Raw genomic sequence first — 24,938 nt, 5'->3', positions numbered from 1 at the left:
TAAATTAATATTATAGAATTCTAAAAAACTGAGGAAATAAAATATAATATAAAATAAATAATAATAAAACGCGCCTGTTTATGCTGACCAAGGATATACGCAGTTAATGGAGTCGGAAAAGGCTCCTTCACTGATTAAAATCATAGTACCCTACAAGAAGACCGATAATATTTGAATTCCTTAAATGGACCGTTATACAAATCAATGTTAAAATATATAAACAAATTCCAGAGCATACAAAGGGCCTGTCTTGCATTTGAATAAAGCCTCAAAGTTAAGTCATTATAATTATTTAATAATTAAACATATATATATACTAAAAAATCAGTAAACTAAAATTGTGTTTTATTATTCACAAAAGCGATATGCAGTGACTGCTATTATTTTGGCCCGAATTGTGCGCGTTGCAGGCTTTCCATGAATGTATGTTAGCTGGGCGCCACAAAGTAGGCAACGATAATGTCATAAATTCAATGAATAAACATAAACGGAAAAAGCAGATACGCACACACTCACGTGCATAGATGGCACACAACATACACACAAACACACACTCATAAACAGCAGCTGCGTGAGTTGGGGTGTTAGGGTTTTGCCGCGAAATAGGCAACAACTAAAACAACAAAAGCAGAGAAACAAATGGCAACAACATACCCGGTAACAACAACGCAACATCAACATCAACGGTGGCAAAATATGTATTAGCCCCCGAAGTTTACTAACAAAATTAATTATGCGAATTAAGCGCAGTAAAAGCACTTTAAGCAATCCCCCTTCTCCAGCCCCAGCATCGCTCCGGCGACCGCACCCCGTGCCACCGAAAAAACCCCTTCCAGATCCAGCGAAGCCATAACATGTGGCGCATTCTGGCCTGTGTCATGGAGGCTACACTTAAAATCAAGCAACTTTTAAGGTTTAATATAAGAATTTACCTACATTTAATCTTAACTAATTAGCACTTATAAATTACTTTACTTTGTACCGAAAATATTAATTTAAATTAATTTAAATTCACTTCAATCTATAAGATGGGTTAAAAAATTGTGCTCAGTGCTGGGATAAGGTGCCTGAAATGAGGATTGTGATAGGGGAACGCCGAAGCGGACGCGGTTGCGGAGATGCCAGGACCCGGGGACCAAGCATTGTTCAATTTATGCGTGTTTGTGTGCGTGTTCCACTCAGGAGTTATACCATCCTCGCTTGCCGCCCCTCGCCACGCTCTCCACTCTCGGCTTTTCGCCAGTTAGCAGTTTGTGGGCGCCAAAGTAGGCCAAGCACCCGGACCTGGCCAAGTGCAAGCCCAACAGCCAACAGCCGGCAGTCAACAGCCAACGAGCAACAACCAGCAACAAGAACCGACGGCAGCAGCCTGGAAGTTGTTTATTTAAGTGTGAAATTTAAGTGCAACACTGCGTAATGTGTAAGAACCCAGCATATTTAGCATTATGGCAGGAGCAGATAAGCGACATTGGCTTTAATAACACCCTGCGAGCGGGGGGTAACTGAGCTGCCGTAATCATAAATTGACCTGCTAATAGATAATAAAACAAAACACCAGCGAGTGCAAACATCACCAGCAGCCAAGAGATTCCAGTGGAAATTCCGGGATGACAAAAGTGTTATTGCAGCGAAAAAAAAAGCGGAAAAGCTGAGTGCACTGGCGAGGGATTCTCGGCGCCGCCGCTGACCGAACGAGATAAATAAAACAAATTGTCGGCGATCTTTTTGGGGTCACGCAGACGCCAAGCCAAATTAGCTAAAAGTTCGGACAGCCACTTAGTTAATTGCCACTGTGATTTAAATTAAATACATAAATATTTCTGCATTTCATTCATTTCATAAATTTAGCGCAAGAAAAAACCATGACAGTTTACACCACCCTTTAGTGAATTTTATTTAAGAGCACAAAGTTTTCAGGGCAGACAAATAAATTATTCTCTTTTTTGTTGCATTTTGTATAGAGAGTATAGAGAGCTCTTGTTAATTATTGTCCTGTTAATATTCCAATTACAAAATATTTACTCAAGCATACAGAATAATTATTTTCAAAGGACACAGTTTTAGAGATTTAAATAAGTTTAACATTTGTTGTTTCTCCGTTTTAATTGAATTCACAAAGTTGTTTAGACAGATAACAATTTGCTTATGATTATAAGAGGTGCACTAATATTGTAATTGAATTGTTTAGTTTAGAATGTTTTTGGTTACATTTCAGTTTAGAAATACTGCATACTCTTACTAAAAAACATGCGTAAACATTTTTAAGATATATTAACAAAGATAAAAGGATTTATTTTAATTGTTATTTCGTTTTTCGGCTTCAATAAGCATAAATGGGTAAACAAATAACCATTTCCTAGAGATATTTGTATGTATAAATACCTCGTAAGTGGATTGTTGTGGCTATGTTGTATCTTGGTAGGCTTAAAATTATATATCTTTATAGATGGATTATTTTTAAAGGCTTTAAAATATTCAAAAAAAAATGTTCGAAAAAAAATTAATTGCAAAATCCACCATATGCGAGGCATAATGTCTTCGATACAATTGTGCACATACGTTTTTTTCTTTCTTGTTGCATTCCAATATTTCACTTTCACCCAATTGAGTTCATAATAAAATTGTACAACTGGTCAATAAATGTTTAAATTGAATTGCCAATGCAATTTTTGTAGCCCTCTCCATGGGATTTTAGATGCATCCAAGTGGGAAAAGAAAAATACAACCGATAAGAATTGACTAATGAAAAATTAATATTGATTATGAATTCTGCCCATAATTTCAGCTTTAACACGATTGCGGCTTCTGGGATATTCTTTCAATATTTCCACAATTTTGTAGTGTCGATGAACACTATAAATCAACTGTCAATCAAGAAATGCTGAATAAAAGAAAACACAACTAAACTTGAATAAAGTTTCAGCAAACTTTACTTTGGCTTTTGGCCTCCTCCTCAGACGGAAAAACTCGAGAGTCAAGTTGGCCACACCAGAGTCCAGCCTTTTAGCCTCCCCACTCGCTGGGAAAGGGCAAAAAAGGATGCTGCCATCAGAATGGACGCTAATTAGCGTGCAAAGTTAAATAAAAATCAGCGAAAATTCCGCTTTCAATGCAGCATGGCATATGGTAAGATAATTAATTAATACTCACTCGCCTGATTGGTGAAAAACGATAGTCGAGGCAATTAGCCAAGTTCTGGGCCCAGGCCAAAGGCAAACAATGATGAACCCTTGCCGCCGCCTCCTTCTCGTCCTTCCCCGCAGTTCCTTCTATCTCTTTCCCCTGCTGTCTTGCTATCTCTTTTAGCTCAGATGCAAAGCTGTTGTGGGTGGTGGTGCCACATACATATATCCTTATCCTTTTATTTCCTTCACTCGGCGAAATACAAGTTCTAAAGTTAAGCAAAATGCGAGGGATTATAGAGAGTATTCTCTTTAAAATTAATAAATTAGTATTCAAATTAATTAAATTATTATTTATTTACGATTAGATAAAATACTTTTAAAGTAGAGAAAGATTAGTAGAAAATTTTGTATAGTAATATGAGAGAGTAAAAGAATAACTTAAAATTCTTGAAAATTATTTTAAATATTAAAAACATACATTTTGAGTTATGATATCGAGCAACTTAATTTAATATTACATCTAAGTTGTGAAAAATTAAGTGAATTTTTCCCCGTGTTTGCTTTTTCGCTTTGTATTCGAAACGCTTTTCTTTTTATTTTTATTTTTATTTTATATTTTTTTTTTTTGCTCAGCAGTCTTTTTCCTTTGCACTATGCTCTCACGATTTTGTTGCCTTTGTTATTGTTGTTTTTTGCCGGCTTGCTACTGAGCTTGTTTCTTGAAAAATAATGACTGCACATTAAGTGTGTGTCTGCACACACACACACACACATACACACGCTGGGACAAGGCAAGTAAAATGTCAACAAATGACAACAGAAATATGATGCAAATGGCTCATGTAAGTGGTTCTTGCCGCCGACATTTATAAAACAGGACAACTTACAATGCAACAACAGCAAAGCGAGCGAGAAAAGCGGAAAAGTGGGAGTTTGGGGGCTTGCTGTCCGTTGTATGTAAGCCCGAGGAGTCGGAGCTTTTCCATTTTACTTGCCAATTTTTCATTTCTCATTTCATTCCGCCTTTCACTTATAAATTCCCAGTGAGCTTAGAAGGGCGAGAAGCAAGTGGCGAGGGCGACATTCGCTTAATGCTGAAATTAGCCTTAGCTTAAACATTGCGCATACGCCACGATGGTCGGAGGAGGAGTTGGCCCCGGAACGGGAGTCACTGCCATTGAAATGCCTTTCGAGACTCTCGGCTGCAATTAAAAGCGCATTTAATAGAAATTATTTGAGTGCAATCGCATGCCAAGGACATCGCAAGTACAAAGCCCTTGAGTGCCGGCTCATACCTTGGCCATACTTTTCCGATTGCCTTGCAAATTTGGATGCCTCGATAAATTGTTTGCTTGCACGGAGAGAAATATAATTTTAAGGATATTAATACAGTGTTAAGTTCGTTAAACAACTAATTTATCTCAGATTATATGTTGATTGTAGCTTCATTTCCAAAATGTAAAAGATTTTTATTGTGTGTCTGGAATCAAGTCTCAAGGCTTAGTGGGAATGCGATTGCTTTCACGGACTATGTGGCTAATCAGCGTTATGTGCGTTAAGTCAACAGCCGCATCAACATTATCATCATTATTTGTACAAAATGAAACCGGCCAAAGCCGATGCCAAATCCAAAAGCCGCACACTCACACAATTTGGCAATTTGTGGCAAACAGCGGTCAACAAAAAGGCATCCCGGATGCTTTGGCCAGGACTCTATGCCCTGCTGACATTCGGTTAGTCTGTCAGGGCGTCAGTCTGTCAATCTGTCAGTCATCTAGCCAGATGGTCAGTTGAGCAGTTGGTTGGATTTTGGATGGTCCTGGACGCTCCTCCACTCGACCACATTGGTATTCTACGCTCGACGCGCGCTGCTGTTGCCATTGGTCATTGAGGCTCACTCATCCTTCCATCTCCACTCCTGGCCACTAACGATAGATGTCCTTAAGCCAACACACACACACTCATCCGCCTCCCCTCTCTACTCTCTCACATATTGCTATAAAAAAATATTTATCTATATGGCGATATATGGGCTGCATGGCTGCTATCTGGGCAACTTTGTCCAAAAAATGTTGCTCCTGCTGCTGCTGCTGCTGCCGCTTGCCGAGGAGCGCTGCTTTGTTAACTTTTTCAGTTTAATGAAATCAATTCACAAGTCACGTTGTTGCTGGACAATAAATACATCAGAGTCCATTTAATAAAATCATGATGTGCACTTTGGGATGATACCCGCTCGCACACACACACATATACATCATCCATGGTTGGCCGGTATCGATTCGTAATATTGCAAATAACTTTCGGCTCTCATTGGAATGCCGCATATGGCCTGTATACTACACATATATGGCATCCCCTTGTATCCCAACCATCCCAATTGCTCGATAAGTGCGCGGCAGTGCTAAAACTTAAATCAAAATCCACATTGAGCCACTGCAGCGAGGCAGTGGACCACCGAAGGACTCACTGGCAATTTGTTGCGGCTTCTGGCTTACGTTCTCGGTTCATTATATTGATCTGTGACTTGCCTGTTTGGTTTACGTCTTTCGCACACTCATTTTTATTTGAGTGCCCCGGGAATCCAGAACTGATGAGTGGGCAGGCCGCTGGCTGGGTGGATAGGTGGATGGATGGATGGATGAGCTTCTCATACAACAATTTTATGAGTGCATCAATTAGGGGAAATCTATGGTAGCGCCGACAGGTATTTGGTATTTGATATTTGGAGAGATACCAAGGTTTTTCAGTATTGCAATTTGCAATTACCAAAGTAGCCAAAAGCTGTTTTTTTTTCTTAGAAAAACTCCGAGATATTGAAAACTATGTCAATAAACCTTTACTTTGAAAACAGTTTTCATGACATAGTCAATTGAAGCTTAAAGCAGGCAGTAGGATTTTTAAATATGTATAGCGATTTCTAGTTTACTATTTGTTGAGTATATCTTAGGTCCTTGGATTGAAAAATTGAAAAATAAAAACTGAAAATTTATTTCAAATTCAATTTTTTTCTACAAAAATCCATTCCAATTTTAGATAAAGGAGAACAACCGAGGAACACACCATATAATCTGTAACTATTTGTTACCTGTTTAACTAACTCAATTTAATTAATTATCTCCTTTCTACTATTTATATTTCTTAGAATAATATACTTTTTCCATAAACATTCTTTTCACAGATAACATATTTGTTATCAATTAATTAATTAATGATGAAGTAATCAACAAAACATATTGCTTTACTACAAAAATCACTAATAATAGTCTCCTTTGTTCTTTGACATAATATAAACAATGAAAGTCCCTCTGGCTTACTGTCCCCACTATTTGGCAATATTTTCATAGATTGCCCGCTTCTGCGCACTCTCGCCGAAACAGCTGTTAAATGGAAATCCTATTCCCGTTATTAAACGCACAAAAACAAGCCGAGGATGCAGGTTTAGGTACCCTTTCCTTTTTACCAACTCCCAACTGTACTACGCCCAGCTGATTCCGGGCTCTTTCGGAGCATTTCTCTTGAACCTGACCATAGGTAACCGCGAAAGCCTTGCCACCAAACACGGCGAATTCGAGGGCATTTCTCTCTTAGCCGAAGTCCGGTCGTGGCCACCACAACTGGCATACGGAGAGACGAAGCCCAACGAAGGCGGACGAGAAGTGGAACTCGGCTGGCGAACGAGACGATGGCGGAGCCGAGGCCGAGCCCGATCCCGATTTCTGGGTGCGTGTACACAGCCTCCGTGCATATCTGATGGCCAGCGAGGAAATCAGTCAGATGCGTGGCGAACGTTGAATTTAACGGTCGGTTTGGCAGTGAAAGTGGAAAGTGGAAGGAATCGCCTCGCTCAGCGAATGCTTTTGTGCGCAAAATAGAAAACACCAAGCAATCCCCCCGCAACAAAATAAAATACAAAAAAATATATCGAAAATACAAGTAACGAGGGAATATGAAAGTGAAATAAAAACCGGCAGCTGAGGAAAGTTACATCTCTTGGATTAAATACCGAAATGAAAGTGCTTGTCTAGTAAATACTCTGTAAATATAAATTCACCGAAACCCGTTCGTTCGGCTAGAGGAGAGTTGGAGTCTTCAAATTTGCTGGTAAATTATTCAAGCAAGTTTATTTTTTTTTCTGGCGAACGGCAGCCCGAGAGGCTGGATCCTGTTTCCAGGCTCCTGTGCCGCCATAAAGTTATACAAATTATTGCCTTTTTGGATGGTTTTATTTTCCGTTATTTTTTTTTGGGCGGGCTTTAAACTTTCGGTTCACGCAGCGCTCGCATTAAATTTCCTATTTTGTTGTTTTCCTGCCTTTTATTTCCTTTCAGCTATTTCGCGTGGCACATGCGGCGTATACGCAATGGCTTCGCTTCTATTGTGTCTCTGTGTGCGCGCGTGTGTGTGTGTATAACCTACATTTCTGTGGTCCTTGTTGTGCCTGACAGACTGACAGTCGGAGTGGTACGAAAAACCGGGGATCTAGAGACGACCGTAACTGTGACTTTGCCAGCTGCGAGTTAATTTTATGGATTTACGCCGCCTGTTTACTTGGCTTAAATACTGACTGATCCACAAGTTGGCGGTGCTTTGTATTAATATTTTTATTATGACCAAATAGTTTGGCGTGAGTTTTTCGGCAAACTTGGTCCGTCTATATATATATATAAATAAATATATAGGGGATGGACGGGGACAGCCGGCGTTTGTCTTCATCAACTTGGGCTAACTTTTAGCAAGTGATTGTTGATTTTGTTTGATTTGCTGCTGTTGTTTTCGTTTGTTGCTGTTGCCTTTATTTGATTTTAGTACTTTGGCCAAGTCAACATTCGTTAGCAAAAATTTCTCTCACGTTCCATTCGACCGAGTTCTCGATTTCATGAGTTTTGGATGCTGGTCCGTGGATGCTTCTATTTGCTTCTCTGTTCCGCCGCTTAGCCAGACCAGTTACCAGTTTGTATATGTATGGGTGTATGTAGTGTATGTGCTTGAAACAGTGAAGAAAATTAGGTATGGTATTGATTACATCATTCTTTCTTAGCATTTTCCCATAAAAATGGATTAATTAAGAGACGTCATCCGTAAAGTAACATCCTGTGATATTTTTCATTTTTTAAATAAATATTTAAAATAATTTTTAAAAACGTGTACTTGAAAATATTAGCTAATATTTTGGAAACCTGGAATATCACCTTACCTAAGCCAGGAACTCCTGGCTTGCTTTAAAGTATATAATTTTTCGATTTCCTCCTAGCAAGACATATTTTTTGATTACACGTTTTGCTATCCTCTCAGTGTACTCCTTTTCCGACTCTTTCCGAGGGTCCTGACACTCTTAGTTAGCTTTTCTCGCCTCATGCACTGTGCATACTGTCCGGAGTACACAAAAATAAGTATATATACCCCACAAATCGGTCGCATATATGCACATATATATAGTACGCACTGGTTCGCTTTAGTTGCTGTGGTGAGTGGAGCTAAGCTGAGCTGTCCTTAAGATTATTTATGCGGTGATTAGCCGCGCTGAATTATTGCTGAAATTATCAAGTGTGCTATAAAATTTCAGTGCCATTTATTTGCACAACTTTTGGCGGGGCTCACGTACTAACCGAGCGTACCCCCAAACAAACTCATCTCCTTTTGTACTCCACTTCACTCCAAGCTCCGTTTTGTACACTCCACGTCGAGCGACGGCTTGGCGTCTCATGTGTATCGTTCAGTTGGGTTTGGATTTCGGGATCCGGTTGGGTTTTGGTTCGGGTTTCGTTCGTTCTCGGTGCGTGCGAGGAGTGGTTGTAACAAATTGCCAGAGTTTGATTTTTAAGTGTGAAATATCGCACAATGAAATTGGATTAATTACGCTGGGGCCTCGCGTAGATTGCGTTGGCTTCAAAAGCCAAATTCGATGGGAGGTGGAGCCTTTAAAGTTTCAGCAACCGAATTGGATAGGTGAAATGGCATTCAATTGGGTTTAAATTGAAATGAAATAATATAAATTCAATTATATACAATTTTCGTGATAATCTGATCATTTAAACAGAGTAAAGCAGAATCAGTTCATCTTTTTAGTTAGCAGTAAATACTTTTTCCTTGCCAAATACCCATGCTTAATTATAATTCTCTAGCCAGAGCTGATTATTTACTTATCTTTATTATTTATGAACCCGCCAGAGATGGCCAGTAAGGAGACTACTACTAAAAATAAACCGTCTTGTAGAACAAAAGTAGGATTATCCTCTTGGTTCAGGGAAATGAGATTTTACCAGGAGCCTGTCTGCCTGACTTCCTCCCACTTAGCAGGCAACTAATTGAGTGAATCCCGAACCTGAAATACCAATTGGAAGCTGAACCTGCGGTTGGTCCAAGGCCTGAGCTTTGCTGAGATTAATTACATTTAAATAAACACGAATGGCTGCAAACATGGCCAAGACCGCAACAGTTACATGAACAATTCAACCGAACAGACAACAATAGACAGCCGACAACTCTCTCCCTCTGTCTGCAACTTTGCTCTGAATTCAATTGAATTCAATTCCATTTCGGTCTTGGCGGCTACTTTAAGCTGATTACGGCCAGATTCAGAGAGTTTCGACCGAGTTATATGCACAATGCGCACAAACAAAATCATTAACTTTTGTTGCAAAACCAGCAAATTCCACTTAGCAGGCAAATGTTGTACATTTGATGAGGGTAACAGCATCAGATGGAGGTAATATAAACAGCAGGGTACGAATTAATAGCAGCAAACCACTAAGTTGCCATAAAAGTAAATTAAATATTTGAATGAGGACAGGATCCGAAATTAGTGTAATTGTAAAGTTATTCTTGTGAATAAATGGATTAAAAGATATTTTAAGAAATGTTTTCAAAACTTGCAGTAAAACTTTATTGCAGTAAAGATTAATTTTTAAGATATATTTAGTTAAATAAACTACTTAAAGATACTATTCCCTTGCCCCCAACTATACATGTTATTGCTTGGGCAAATGAAAGTCAAAGCCGGGTTTAGTGCCGGGATTAGTGATAGCACGAATGAAGTCCATCTCCCGAGCCGTTTGCATATATGGCCAAAAGGCCCAATGATTTATGACTGGAGCGGGCCGTCGGACAGCTCCGAACGCAGTCGGGCAAACTTTTGTCCCGCTCACAATTGGTGGTGAAAAGCGTGAAAAACAGTCGGCCACATGGAAAATCTCAGTGTGAGTTGGGTAATGTGGGGAATGTGGGAATGCGGCAGAGTAAATTCAATTTTACGTTTCACAACTCAGCATGATTTCTATCAAGGCTGGGGAATCCCCCGTACTGCTCCGCATTGTGTACCGCAAACTGATTGCTTTCGGTGGTCCCTCGACTCTGTGTTGTTGTCTGTGTGTGGCTGGGCGGTCTCCTGGTCTCCTGGTGTGTCTGCGTGCCAGTGTGTTAGCCCCCAAAAAGCAGGCTGCATGCGAAATATATATATAAAAAAAAAAAATCACTAAAAACTTGTAAAAGCATCAAAGCGCACTTTCTGAGCTCTCAGCTCGAAAAAGTTGGGCTTGCCTCTCGGTCCTTTGTTGTTGTATCCTTAGTGTTTCCTTTACCATATTTGCTGGCTGCCATTGTTGTAGTTGTTGTGGAAAGTTCACAACTTTTGAAGTGAGTTTTGTGGGCGGCTTTTGGGGCTAGCTATTGGCGAAATTGCTTTCTGATAGCTTGCTCGTGTATTTATGCAGTTTTAATGAGCGCTGCTTGTTAAGAGCTTGTTGTTAATACAGGAAATTAATAAGTTAAGTAGCCATTAGGTGGCTAAGTGAAAAGTTCAATCGCCGAACGAAAAGGATTTTACAGCATAAAAAAAAGAAAATGGGATAATGGATAAAATGGCTTCAATGTTTCTATCCCCTTTATACGATTTTTTAATATTTCATCAATTGAAGGTAATAAATTCTTTTCAGTGCCGTCTGAGTACAAACACAAGTCTGAGTTTTCCTTTGACGCTTTGATTTTTTCTATTTTTGTGACTGGCGCTTAAGCCGCGTTTTATTTTCACTTGAGGCAAGTGCAGTCATCTGTGAAAATATTGGCAAAACTCAAACAGCGCCAGCATTTGACATAAATCCTTATTATCCCTTTGTGCACAAATTGACATTGCACTTGTAAGGCGATTGCCGAGACTCTGCTTGACATCGCTCCTGCTCTGTGCCAGGACCCCTTTCTACCCCGGCCACCGGACGTCCCTTAAGTTATACTCTTATCTGCGGCTTTGTTTTCACTGGCAGGGCCAGTGCAGTGGGAGTGGCATTAGCAGCAGTCGACAAATGCAGGAAGCCCTGGAAGCCCTGGAAGCCCTGCTAGTCCTGATAGTCCTGATAGTCTGTTTCGTCCTTGGCACGTCTTCGCACTTAATTGAGGCTAACACACCGGTACACAGAAACAAAAATAGATAGAAAAAGTAGAAAGAAAATGTAATAGTGAGATGTGTAACGTCCTACAGAAGGATAAATATTTGTACAAACAGAATATAATTCTTTGCTTTAAAAAGTTTCCGGTATATACACATTTAAGGTATACTCTTTGCCCTTCGCACGCTCCACCTCACCTAATAATAAACAGTTTACGGCCGTTGGCTCAGTGTACCCACTCTCGCATAAAGTGCACGAAATTAAAATTCATAATGTTGACTTTAATGGGGCTAATGCTGAAATATCAAAGCTGCTGGCTTAGGTGCCAGCGAGCACATCTCATAGATTAGCCGGAGCTGCCATGTAAGCGGAGCCAAGAAAATTCTGGCCAAAAGGCGCCTTCCTCCTGTCAGCCCGGCAGCTCGGATGGCTGGCATTTTATTATGCGACACGCAGCCCAGGCCACCTTTCCCAAAAATTCGAAGAGGCAATGGAGCAGGGACCCGGGCACAACTTTGACGTTATTAAATTATGCGGAGATTTGCGCACTTTTTTGCTTGTGTTGCTTCCTTATTTTAGGATTTTTTGAAAGCCTCTTGACGTTCTTAATGATGAGCCCAGCTACTTGGCCGCCGACTAGGCCGAAATTAAATTATTTTATTGCCGGAAATTCATTAAATCATGCCTTTATGCAATTTTCAGACTACATTCCCGGCATACCCAAGTGGGGAATCTGTCAATTTATCGGTCCTTTTGCCCCGAAAGGCGACTGACGACTGACGACAGACAGGCCATCGGCATTTTGGCCACCGCCACTTCGCGGAAACGCCTTTGATTAGTACGTGCCGTTGTTAACATTTCCATTATGCTTGTTATAACATTTATTTTATTGTTTACCCATCCTGGCCCGGTCCGGAAAATCGATTGAGTTGTGATCTATTTGCAGACACATGCTCAGAACCGCAAATCCCTAGCAACGCGACGAGACAATGCAAATCTGACACCGCCAGCGGAGTGGAATTTTATTTATGTTCGTTCGCACTGGACAAAGGGCAAAAACGGGGGATCCAACTCGAAGGCTTAGTCGCGGCGAAGCCGAGAAACCAAAAAACCAAAACAATCATCAAAATAGAATCATAAAAACAGTTAGCGGCGATCATAAATTTTGCACAAAGGCATAAAAACTGTGCCACGTGGAGTGCTGCGACATAAAACCACCGATTCCCCCATGCACTGCATGGATATCTGGGAAATATGTATATAGAGGTACATACATATATGTTGTATGTTTCGGCAGATATATGGCCTCGACATTTGCCGGCCCAGTAATCCCTGCAAATCAGCAGTTTTCCCAGCTTTTTCGGGCCACCAAATACATTTCGTCTAATAAATCTGGAAACAATAAAAGAAAATTTACATTTTTATAGGAGAGGCGACGGCCAAAAGAAAATCGTTAGTCAATACAATTTAATATTCGATTTCATCGGGCTTACCTTGCGTATGTGTAATGCCCATGAAATTGCATTACCGCAGAAGCTGGACGGACGGCCCCTCGAATGGAATTCATATATAATTTCATCAGTCTGGCCATGAAAATAACTCATTAAAATGCTAATCGACTTTAGGCAGAGTCTATCGCAGTTAAAGTTGTTCTTGAAGCGACAGCAGAGATTTATTTGTGGCCGAAGAGGCGCACAAATAAATCATGAAACCCGTCAGACAAAAATAAATCTGTATCTGTATAAATATAAATGTATATATGTATGGGAATGGCGCACAACACGCGCTAATTCGCGTAATTTGCCATAGGACCACTCCCCGCACATTAACTGAATAAAATATGAAAAAAGTGCGTTAATTTTTCAGCATGTTGCATGGCCAACTCAATTTGTTCACTGGCTTTCTGTATAAATATAAATACAGAGAGAAAGAATACTTAGGAAAAAAATACCTATGAAGGGGAATTACTTAAAAAAAAACAGAAAATTCTCGTTGAAAATCTTGCTTAAAAATTTAATTAATTGAGTTAGGTAGAAGGGAATTCCTAAAACATACCCTTAGCTCTCGAAATATTAGTTGATTCTATAATAATTTCCTTATATATTCAAAATATTTATATTCCAATGCTGTTCTTTCAGTGTAGTTTGTAAAACGACTCCCCGATGATTTGGCTAACAACCATTTTAAGTACTTGACATGAAAATTGCGTAAGAAACCTCAAGCCGGGGCCCATCAGTAAAATTAAACGCACGCGAAATTCGTGCTCCACTGGCCGGGACACAGTAGTCACAGTCCTCCGATGCCACTCCCTAAATATCCAAAGTCCAAAGTCCTGGCTCCCCCTCGCCTCGCATGCTGATGCTGCACTGATGTTTATCATAACCGGCTACAAGGACCACAAGGACAGCGACCACAGCAACAATATGGTTGGCCATTGCCGCGCCCAGCCAAATAATTTGCTGGCAGGCGTAGCTAATGACCAACTCGTGTAAGTGCGATGGATGGATGGATGGATGGATGGCTGGGACGGAATAGTATGGTGTGCAGGATGAAAAATCAGGACACAGTAACCACAAAAAAGAAAACAGGAAAATCACCAACAGCCCCGAAAACAACAGCAACAATCACAAGTTTTGTTACAAGCAAAATGATGGCATGAATTCATCATGGGAGTGCTGGGCTTGGACTCTGTCTGTGTCCCCGATCCCTGTTTTCCCCCATCCCCTTTAGAGTTCTTGTTTGTCTGAAATTTAAAGTAAAATGCACTGACGAAAATAACTCTATAAATATTTGTAAAGTGAACTGATTATCAGAGTTTATAAAAAATATACAAAAGGTTTAGAGATTGCTCCCTCAGAGTCTTCTTTTGGGAATACTAAATCCTTTAATTATACTATATTTGCATTATAAAAAACCCATTACAGCTTTTTGCTTTGAAAGCAACGCCTTCCTGCTGCCTTTTGATTGTTAATGGTCAATTTTTCCACTGTAAAGACTCAAAGTCCTTCTCGCTCCAGGGGGATAAACAGTGGCCAGGGATGCGGAGAGACACGAGCACGAGGACCAGGAGTGCGGCGACATCGTTCGCTAATTTTATGCTCTTTTGTGATTTCTGTGCCGGACACACCCTCTGGGCATGTTTAGTGTCCTTTCACTTTCCAAGTAAATGCAAACTTTGCGCGCTTTTGTCATTAGCGTTGATAGCTGTAACGTGAACAGGAAGCCGGCGAGATACAAAAGTGGTCGGTGGCCAGGGGGAAGAGCTGGGGGGGTGAGCGGAGATAGCTTCTTGCTGGCTGCCTTTTTGGCCGCTTTTCATGTGTTGTTGGCCCTATTTGCTACTACTTGCCACTGCTGCTCCTGTTGTTTTTGTCGTCGTCGTCATCTGGTTTGCGGTCCCCAACAGTTTGGTTACTTTTAATGAGCGGGGCGTGGCACACGGCCTGGGCGTTGGGAGGATGAGGGTGGTACTCTCATTAAGTTGCGGTCGTACTGTTTTATTTCACTCCGCTCTGTCGCTCCGTCGCTCCGTCGCTTCTCGCCTAATGAAAGTGAATTATTAAATGAAAGCCCAAGCTGCTGAATGGAAACAGTTGATTCCTTCGTGGAGTGTTGAACTTGTGACCCATCTGCTTGTCGTTGGCAGCAGCACTCCTTCAGCTAAGTTTCGTTGACCCAACATCAAAGGCATTCCTGGCCAAGTGGGTAACCCACTTGGAGAAACTGAGGCACATTAAAATAAGGCTCTCTCGCTGCTTATTATTAAAGTGCCATCATCGTCTAGACACATGCACATGCCGCTGCATATCAAATATGTATGCTAATGCTGGCATTTTTAACAAGTTCAACGGAAAGTTACCAAGCAATTTTTTTTGGGGGGTCGGAGTGTCCTAATTTACAATTTCTGTTGCTTAGTAAATTCTTATTAAGTGAGCCGCTTGAGAGGCACCCTTTCTCGACCACTTTAATACAATTGTTAGAGTTTACCTTTTTCATTAGGTTATGGAACTTCAAACAAAAATTTAGGCATAATTGACAAGGAATCTTGAATGAAACGGAATTAAGGTCTTGGATATTATAAAAGTATTTTTATAAATTAAATGTATATATATAACTTGAGTTATACTATACATCGATTTAACTCGACAAACTTCCTGATAAAATCGCCATACTCGCTTTCTCCCAAAAAGCCAACGAGCATAAAAATGTGCTTAATTACACGGGCAGAAAAAAGAGGCACGGCATTTGCATAGAATATGAGCTGACATTAGTATTAGTGGCAGTGGGCGCTCGCATCTATGTACAGATTCATTAAATTTGCACTCGTTTTTAATTTACTCGCCAGATAAAAGCAACAGCTGGCCCCCAGAGACGCAGACAGGGGGCAAATTAAATATGTTGTAAATAAATCAGACGGCAGAGTGTATGAATAATGAATGGGACATGTCAACTGCCGGTGTTCTCAATCTTGGTTTGGGTCTGCTTTATTTCAGTTTAGTTTTCTTACAGCTTTTCCTCCTCCCTTTTCGGGTTTTCCTGCTGCTGCTGCTGTTGGTTGTTGCCTGTGTTGTGTCTGTGGCATCAACTGTGCAAATATTTGTGCTAACCGCAGGGCGAAACAGATTACTTTTAGTTATACTCGCTGCATAAAATAGTTGCAGCAACAATTTATGCAAATGTTTGAACAATTGCCAAGGCAGATTGCGTATACGCTTCGTGGCCCTCCTGCACCTTCGATGTTTTGCGGTGGAATTTTCTTTAATTAGTGCAGCGAACTGTATATCGTAGCTAGGTGCAGGTGTAATTCTATTTCTGGCATAATTGCAGCGACTGGCAGGAGTCGTTTGAAAGTTTTGGCAGTGTTAGCCACACCAAAGCAAAACCACCACCAAAAACAGCAAAAAGCTGGCAGTTGCTGCTTCTCAGAAGCACCAACAAACCGGTACGAGCACTACGGAAAATGTGTGTATAAAATATTTTAATTGTAGCCTTGGTATGGTACCTAAAAAAACTAAAGCAGCGAAAAATTTTCAAGCACTGATTTAAGCCAAAAATTATATGTTAGTTATGATTTTAATGTAGAATTTTATTAAATTGAAGATGGTAAATATATTTTTTGCCAGTGCATTGCCAAGTGTGTGCCTGTGTGTATGTTGGTGTAGCTGCCATGTTTGACGGACACACACACACACGCATAGAGAGCGTCGTTGCCTGCGGCAACATGGCGGCTTTCTTGCGCAAATGTGCAAATATTTCACTTGCAGCGCCTGAAGTTATGCAACACCAATTGCCAAGGCGTTGTTTTTGTAGCTGCTGCTGCTAATTAGCGTCTAATGCAGAAGCCCCAGCAATAACAATGTGGCAGACTCCCTGGTACAGCAGAGAGGACATGCCCACGCTTAGTGAGCCATCGTCGGCCATTTCGTGACTCCTGATCTAGACGCTAAAACAGGGCCAATAAAAATCACATTAAAGTCTTGGAGAGTGGGCAACTGAGGCAGGACATCAAAATGAAATCTCACCAAATGGCCGTGCATAAAACTTGACAATTTGTTGGTCAAAACTTCTCACTCCCCGGTCAAGTATTTTGCAAAACAATACGCCATTTAACTGCTTCAATTTGAGTTTGGTTGTAAAACTTTCCCTTCACTCTTCACTCGAGTTCCTTTTTTTTTTTTCGTTGCTCCCTATTTTACGTACATCTCTATATAAATCAGGACGGGAGGGAGAGGCTGCGAGTGTGCGTAACCTTTGAACCAGCGTAACAAAATGGTTGAGGGAAAAAATGCTTGCCAAGTTTATTAAAAGTTGCGGCAAGTTGCAGACACTGTGGGACCTAGCCCCGAACGATGGCTGCTGTGGGTTAAGGGGACCAGGACAGTGGGCCGTGGGCGTGGCAGGAAGTGAGCGCTGACAGCCAGCAACTGACAAATGCCAACGCTAACTCACTCAACTCCACGCAAAATGAAATAAAAAATTCGGGAAACGGCCAAGAAGAGAGATTTCAAGTTTCCTCCATCGCACTTTCTTTTGTTTTTGTTTTTGGTTATTGCTTTTGTTGTTGGTGTTTTGTTTTTATTTTTTTTCAGTTGTTTTTGTATTTTGTTTTTGGCATCATGTTTGAGCGGTTTTTTATTATTATTATTTTTGACCTGGCCTGGGACCTTCTCTTTGCCCCTTTTTTTTGCATGTTTCTCAATATTTTTATTTATGTCTAAAGTTTTTGGCTCTTTCTTCTGCATCTTTTGCATATATTTTGGAGTGAGTGTGTGTCAGTGTGTTTTTGGGTCAATAATGTTGTAGATACGTACATATATTCTAAAGTGAAATTATAATGGCCATTTGGCCATTAGGAATAAATGCAATTTGTGTCGGAGCAAAATAAAAGCAAATTTATTTATTAGCTTTTTGGGGGGAAAAAGTGTTAATTAGTAATTTTTTTTTATTTTATAAAGAGTATAATAAATATAGCTAATAAATTAACATGTTATTAAAATACATTGTCTATGTAAGCCAAACAAAGAACACTTTTAATCACATATAAATTATAATTTATACACAAAGAGCACCTAATTTATTATTATATATTTTGCAATTAAATTCAAAATTAAGACTTATTTAATACAATATATTTATTTGTCAGATATAACTTTATATATAACAGCTGCTTCACCTGAAAGTTCATAGCATATAAAACTCTTCCATTTGGCACTAAAAATAGTCTCTAAAAATTCTTTCTTCTGAGTTTTCCTGGGTTTTTTCAAAGTCAACTCTCGCTTTGATCGGTTTGGCAAGTGACCCATAAGAAAGCCACCTGACCAGATTCCAATAAACATCAAACATGACCGTCGATTGCCCGGCAAACAGACCGAAAGTCCGACAATCTGAACTTTTGGCACCAAATGCCGGACTCACAGTTCAACAGGCTTTAGCTCAGGCATCGATAACGAATCTGCTCCTCTCGGTTTCTCTCCATGTGTCTCTCCATCTCGCATCTCACATTCTCCGAGTAGCACTTCGCCCCAAAGTCTCGAGAGATGCTGATGACGATGATACGAGTGTGTGGATGTGGCTGGGTGGATGCTGGTGCTTATTTCGTTCTCTGGCAAAACGGTTCTGATTGAACACAACAATTTTGAAATTGCTAAACACACACGCACACAAGCGGAGTGGGTGGTTTAGGGGAAATGGGAAAATGGGAGGTGGGTGTTTGGGAAAATAGAGTGGACTGGGGTGTAGTGCGCCATTCCACGTTCGCATTACGTGCTGGTGACATTACTGCCGAGACAACGAGAAAGTGAAAAATTTAAAGAGCCCTGCGTTCTGGATTCAATCAATTGCCAGAAATTCGCATCTGTTAGATCGATGCACTGTGGAATAAGATTTTGAAATTGAATATAAGTAGGGGTATTATTTCTATATATCATTCGACTTAAAAGTGGTTCTTTTTTTGTATAAGAAAATAAAACCCTTAAAAAATTATTAAAAATTACAAAATGAAGACGCTTTTTCTCTCCGTGTACCACTTCCAAATGTTTGGTCTTGTTGTGCTTGGGGTATGTCTCGCATTTCCGGCACATAGCCGTTAAATGATTTTTAGCAAAAATCGTGCGGACATGACACACTCAAGTGGCTACCAATCGGAATCCCAGTCGCCCCCGGCGACTTCCTTCCTCTTCCCACGGATTGCACGTGATTGCTCAGCTCCTGGCTGCTCCGCCTATCGATGTGGATGGCGATGGCGATGGCGATGGAGACGAGATGAATGTACTGAGCCGTGTCGAGTGCCGGGGAGGATGCTCGAGTAATTTCCATTAAGTAAGTGTTTTGGCACTTGAACCTCGACTGCAGTGGCATTGGCTGCTGTGATTGCATTAGGCGACAAGTGGCTGCCCGAGTGACAAGTGTTGGGCTCTAAGTTCTCTGGGTTCAGAGGTCACATGGACGAGCGACACAAGAGGCCAGTTTTCTTAAAGCCTGGTCAGGACTTAAAGAATACTGACATTTTTGCTGTGACATGTTGTTGCACTATACAAAAAAGAGGTATCTGTAGGTTTCCTATAACAAAAATAGAATGCTTTTCTTTAGGAACTAAATATTACTTGCAGATCACAATGTATTCTTTACCAAAACACAGAAACATTAAATAATGTTGGTTACTTATTTATATTATTCAGTCAAGCATTAACTTTTTCTCCGTGTGGCTTCTGGTCGCTGTTTTTCTCTAGGTAGTTGGTTCTACCTGAGCTAAAAGTTGTACAAACAACAGCTGGCCGGGACAGCGGCTGTTGGCCTAGGCAACTGGCCACCCACTGCCTCCCGTCATCATCATCATTTGGGTCGTTATATCAATGTATGGCTCTGGACCGACGACGAGGGCGGTTAACAAAATCTTCGTTTTGAAAATGCCATTTCCGACAATTTCCCGGAAACGTAGCTTCCGCCCAGGGGAAAGCGAGCGAAGAGCGAGGGGAAATGTTGGCGGGAGAAAGTGGCGACTGACGGCGATGCTAATGGCGCCATTGTTGTTTTATATACCTATAGAAATACATGTATATACAAATATATATAAATAGTCGCGTTCAGACGAAGACGCCGGCCAGTTGAGAAAGGGCCATAAAGTCAGGAGATTGGCGGCCTGACGCTCATTAGGCTTCTCAATGACAAGGACCTAAATCGAAGCTCAGGTTCGTTTGCTTAGCAGTCAAAGGCAGCTGGCGAAATCACCTAGGTAAACTATGGCATTGTCCTATTTTTAAGCTAGAAGATACCCTGGGATTTAAATTAATTTATGGTAGATTTTATATGTGGTTTTATTTGCTGTTTAATTTTTATTTAAATCGAAATAGACACCAGGAATTACCCAAGAACTTACTATGCAGGATAAAGTAAGCTAAGCATTAGCCAAGCCCCAACTGATTCCGGTGCCAGGATCACTTATAGGTGTCCAATTCCCACAGCCAGTGATTTAGTTTATTCAGAAGCCACAGAGTGTGAGGGTCCTGGAAAATCAGTTCGGATGAGCTGCTGCTGCTACTGCTGCTGCTGGAATGTGTGTATTGGATTTTCTGGGAATTTCCGATACGTTTAAAATTGATTCGACTTCCTCCGCCCTTTCCGGGGATATGTAAATATTCGTCTCGTAATTATTTACATATTCAGTGGGGTTGTGCATCCTGATTAGATTGATTGGGCCTCATTTGCATGATATTTCTGGCTGCCAGCTGCAGGTGCTGAAGAGATTCACCTGCCCACGCTGGCTTCTGATTGCTCAACCGTTGTTCATGAAGTGGCTGGCTTTTCATCTGGCTTTCAGCCTGTTTTCCACTTGCTTTCTGCCGGTTGTTCTTCTTTCTTTTACCCGCTCTCTCCACTTGTGCCAAACAGGAGCCGCCCCTGGGCTTATTGGGTCAAGCGGCCTGACCACAGAAATGTGTAGCGAGCGACAACAATTGTTTTATAACCGACAATCCCCCCACCAACTCGGTCATCAACTGCTACTTTGGCCTTCGGATGTATGCAGAGAGAGAAATTTACTACATATTTCAAGTAATCGATGATGTAGGGCGTAGGTTTCACTACCTAAATATTAACAATTTACAAATACTAAAACGCTTAGCTTTATAAACCTCTTTCTTAGATTTTTTCAACTTTATTTCTTTTTTTTCGGTGTGGCTATGTAGGGCTTCTCCGCTGGAAAATCAAGTTCATTTCTGTGCAGTCTGCCGTGCCCGTGCCTTTGTCGAGGAGGCTGGGACTCTGACTCGGACTCGGAGTCGGGCTGTGTCAACAGTGGCCACAATAGGTACTCATTTGTAGTGAAATTTTGGTCAACAAGGCGTGACCTTGCTCTGCTTTCTCCCCCTTTCCGACTCTGTGTATGTGTGTGTATGTGTGGGAGAAAATTGCTTTTATATTACTTGGAGCACTTGGTGGGGTTTTTGCCTGGCTTTTCTACCCCCGCTGCCTCCCTTCTTGGCCCATGTGTCATTATGTGGCGCACACATTGTTGCAGCGCCTGCTGTGTCTTACACTTCCGTTCTGGCAGCTGCAGACACGCCCAACACCCTATGGCTCACCTCATCCCACTCCACCCGCTTTTCCTAACCTTTCGGGGTCAGTTTTCCTCGTCTTCGCACGCAGTTTCCCGGCCGAGTTCTTGTCTTGTCATTGTTTGTTTAATTTTGTATGCCGGATATCCCAGCGTGTTTTTGCCATTGTCCTGCTGTCAACGAAATGCCAGCAACAATAACAGTAACATAAAGTGTGGGCGTGGCAGCATCCCCCTTGCCCCCACCGCGTCGCCGCTTCCTCTTCCCGGCGCCCTTCCATCAATGTTTATGCCGCTGACAACAAAAGAAATTAAATTGCCAACACTGAAATTCAATTGTATCCTCCTCTTCGGGCTTCACTCAAAAATTCCTCAAAGTTCCCCAGTCCGGGGAGGTGGGAAATGACGACATCTTGAATGGTTATTGCCGCTGACTTATTGGAACATTGATTTTTCCCTTTGTTCGCTGGAGCCCCCAAACCCCGACCCCGACCAATTGTAGGAAGTAAACATTTTCGGCGCTTTCAATTTATTAAAAGGCGCGTGAGGCAGCCATAAAAAGGTCAATGATTATTATGCCTTCCATGCAAAATAGCAGGCAGTGTCCAAAAATAGTCACGGGAGCCCGGGAAAGTGCACAGAGAATAATTGGAGTAAAGATCAAGGTCAATTGGGAGTTTTCCTTAAGATATTTTGAATGATTATAACCCCAGGGATAATTTGAAACTAAAAAGGTTTGTTTAGATTCTGAACTATAGAGGAATGATGTCTTTAAATCATGATCATTTATTTATGGATTAATCTCAGATTTTTAAGACTTCTGAGAGTGTCATAAAAATAAATTTTAAAAGTGTTAAATCATTATCACAGTAAATTTTTCAGTGAATAGTATTTATTTCCCAATATTTCCTTCTCTGCATCAATTGGTTTGGTTACGGTTTTGAGTCAGTCTTGAGAAGTATGAGGGTGCCTTTAGCTGATGGAATTCTTGTGGTGCTTCGGGCCGATGAAAAGGAAACTCGGTTGTATAGACAACGGTTGCTTGATGATGATAGTTCACATGAATATGGAAATTTAATTCGCCAGTCGGTCCAGTGGGCGCTGCTCTTCCTGGCCATAAATCAACATTTAACACAACCTGAATATCCGCCGTTCGTTGTTTGCCCAACAACATATTCAATTTTTTAAGCATTTCCATTTCCCCCGCTTTTTTCCGACTGTTTGCCATTTTCCATTAAAGCCTACTTTGCAGCGCTTTAACTGCAATTAAAACCATTAAAAGTGGGCATAATTAAAAAATGTTGCCCTCTTTATGATGCCATAATATATTTGCATATAGCCTTTATTCTGCCATAAGTCCCCCCTGGCCAATCCTTCGTTGATCTCTGATGGTTAATTTATTTATTGAAACAAACAACAAAGCCAGACGATTAACCGCATACACAAACAAAATCAATTTCAACTTTAACTGAATATTATTCAGTGGTGGAGTGTGGTTAATACATTTTTTTTTGTATGAATATTGTTGATCTTAAAAATATTATTTTTGTATTTTATTTTGTATTGTGATATTATAATTAAAATTCAAGCGATCAAAGATTTGTTTTCTGTGCGAACTGGAAAATTTGCTGCAATTCCAGAAAGGGCCAAGAGCGTGATGGGTGGAAGCATGTCACATTTGCATTCCGCCTGCGAGTGCCTCATTGTTCAACTGGCATCTAATTCGGATTCTGATTCGGCCTCTCTGTGCGAGAAATGCATCCGGCAGATGCAGCTGCAGCTGCATTCGATTACAGCCAGCGTATAATTGTGCAACGCTAATCAAAGCGAAATCGCACTTAGGCCAGCGGGCCAATCGATTAACATGCCAAGGATGCATTCCGAGATACATTTGTATCTGCGGGGACTGTGCTGCATTACATATTATGGCCATTACCAATACGTTGTTTGCCCCAAAATGCCGGGCCAACAATCATCTAATTGTTACAGTAAAAAGCGTTCGGTTCTCAGCACTAGTTGGTCTTTAATTGGTACCAAGGTGACGCATAAATTTATCTTTTAAGCCGAAGAGACAAAGGTACTGCCTCAGCAACCGGAAATTGTCAGAGTTCTATAAAGTTAGATGATGGAAAAAAGACTAGAGAACACTGAAATAAACAATAATAAGCTTGGCCAAGTTTTAGAGGTTTAATTATTGTTAATATTTTAATATAGCGAATGTTATTTTTGTGCTTAGTCTAGCACTATTTTATTCATTTTAAAATTCCCTTCAGTATTTTACCAACGTGTAACTATTTTTGCACAGTGCAGAACATCTCCACTAGACAGTTGGCATGTGTGAGGGAATTATTATCTCGTACTTGGCCATGTCAAAGAAAATTTGCATTTTTCGGTTTGACAAAAGGACCCAGGGCGCCGAATGGCAGGACGAAGGACGATTCAGACAGGTCTCTCTGTGGTGCGATGTCATCGCGTGCTCGTTGCTACAACTACGAACTACTCGTAGCTACATCGAATACCAAATTGTCTGCCACAATGGACCGACAAGGTGCTAGATTGCAAGTGCGAGTCCGCTTTAAATAGAGCAACAATGTGTGCAATGGCAATGAGACCGAGATGAGAGCTGCCAGCAAAAGTGACACGGAACTCAGATACGGGCCCAAACTATCAAGGATATTCATTGGTTTTTTAATAACAGAATTTTCCTTTTGAGACAAATATATTTAAAACAAGAATTTTTTTATCGCAACTAGATCCTTTTATTGTCAATTAATTAGACAAGTGTCTTAATCGCTTTTCCCTGCGGATATTTTAACCGGGGTTCGAGTACACGGCCTTGAGTCCGCCGTAAACACCATGTATCGTTTATTGCTCTCGGCAGACGCAACATAACAATATAATACACACCCATATGGTTCTCAGGAGGAGCATGTACCTCCCTTCGAGCAGCCGCCAATCCGCCCATTTAACTGTGCGGTTTCTCAGCCATTTTTATGTGTTTTAATTTTCATTGGAGCACTAAAAACTTGTCAGCGTCGTCAATGTCAGCGAGCTGCCCCGTTGCAGGGGGAGAAATTGGAGCAGAGGGGTATCTTGAGGAGGCCAATAAACACTTTTATAAAATTCTCAAATCGCACGTGTTGCGTTTGTCAAGGGGTTGGAAGTGGCCGTGGCAGTGGAAGTAGAGTTCCCTCGACATGGAGACATACAATACCATAAAACTGCTAAGTGCATGGGCATGTTGTTGTGGCATATAGCTCCATTCGGATCCAGCCATACTATATATATATATGCATTAATCGAGGTGTGCTGCATGCTGGCCATAAAAACCAAGTGGTGAGTGGGTGCACTTAGAAAATGAAAATAAAGATAATAAAATATATA

General features: G+C 40.9%; 1 protein-coding gene across 1 annotated transcript in view; it reads left to right on the top strand.

The window, feature by feature from the left end:
- Positions 1-6,913: 6,913 nt before the first annotated feature.
- The window catches only part of beat-IIa (beaten path IIa), a 50,093-nt gene continuing 32,068 nt past the window's right edge, over positions 6,914-24,938 (top strand). Inside the window, exon 1 of the mRNA XM_017168189.3 lies at positions 6,914-7,226. The gene's annotated coding sequence lies outside the window, so the exon portion shown is untranslated. The remainder of the gene's footprint in view (positions 7,227-24,938) is intronic.

This window comes from Drosophila kikkawai, chromosome 3R (genome assembly GCF_030179895.1).
Source record: "Drosophila kikkawai strain 14028-0561.14 chromosome 3R, DkikHiC1v2, whole genome shotgun sequence".
NCBI classification, from domain to species: domain Eukaryota; kingdom Metazoa; phylum Arthropoda; class Insecta; order Diptera; family Drosophilidae; genus Drosophila; species Drosophila kikkawai.
The sequence above is the reverse complement of the archived record's forward strand: the minus strand, read 5'-3'. Positions and strand labels throughout refer to the sequence as shown.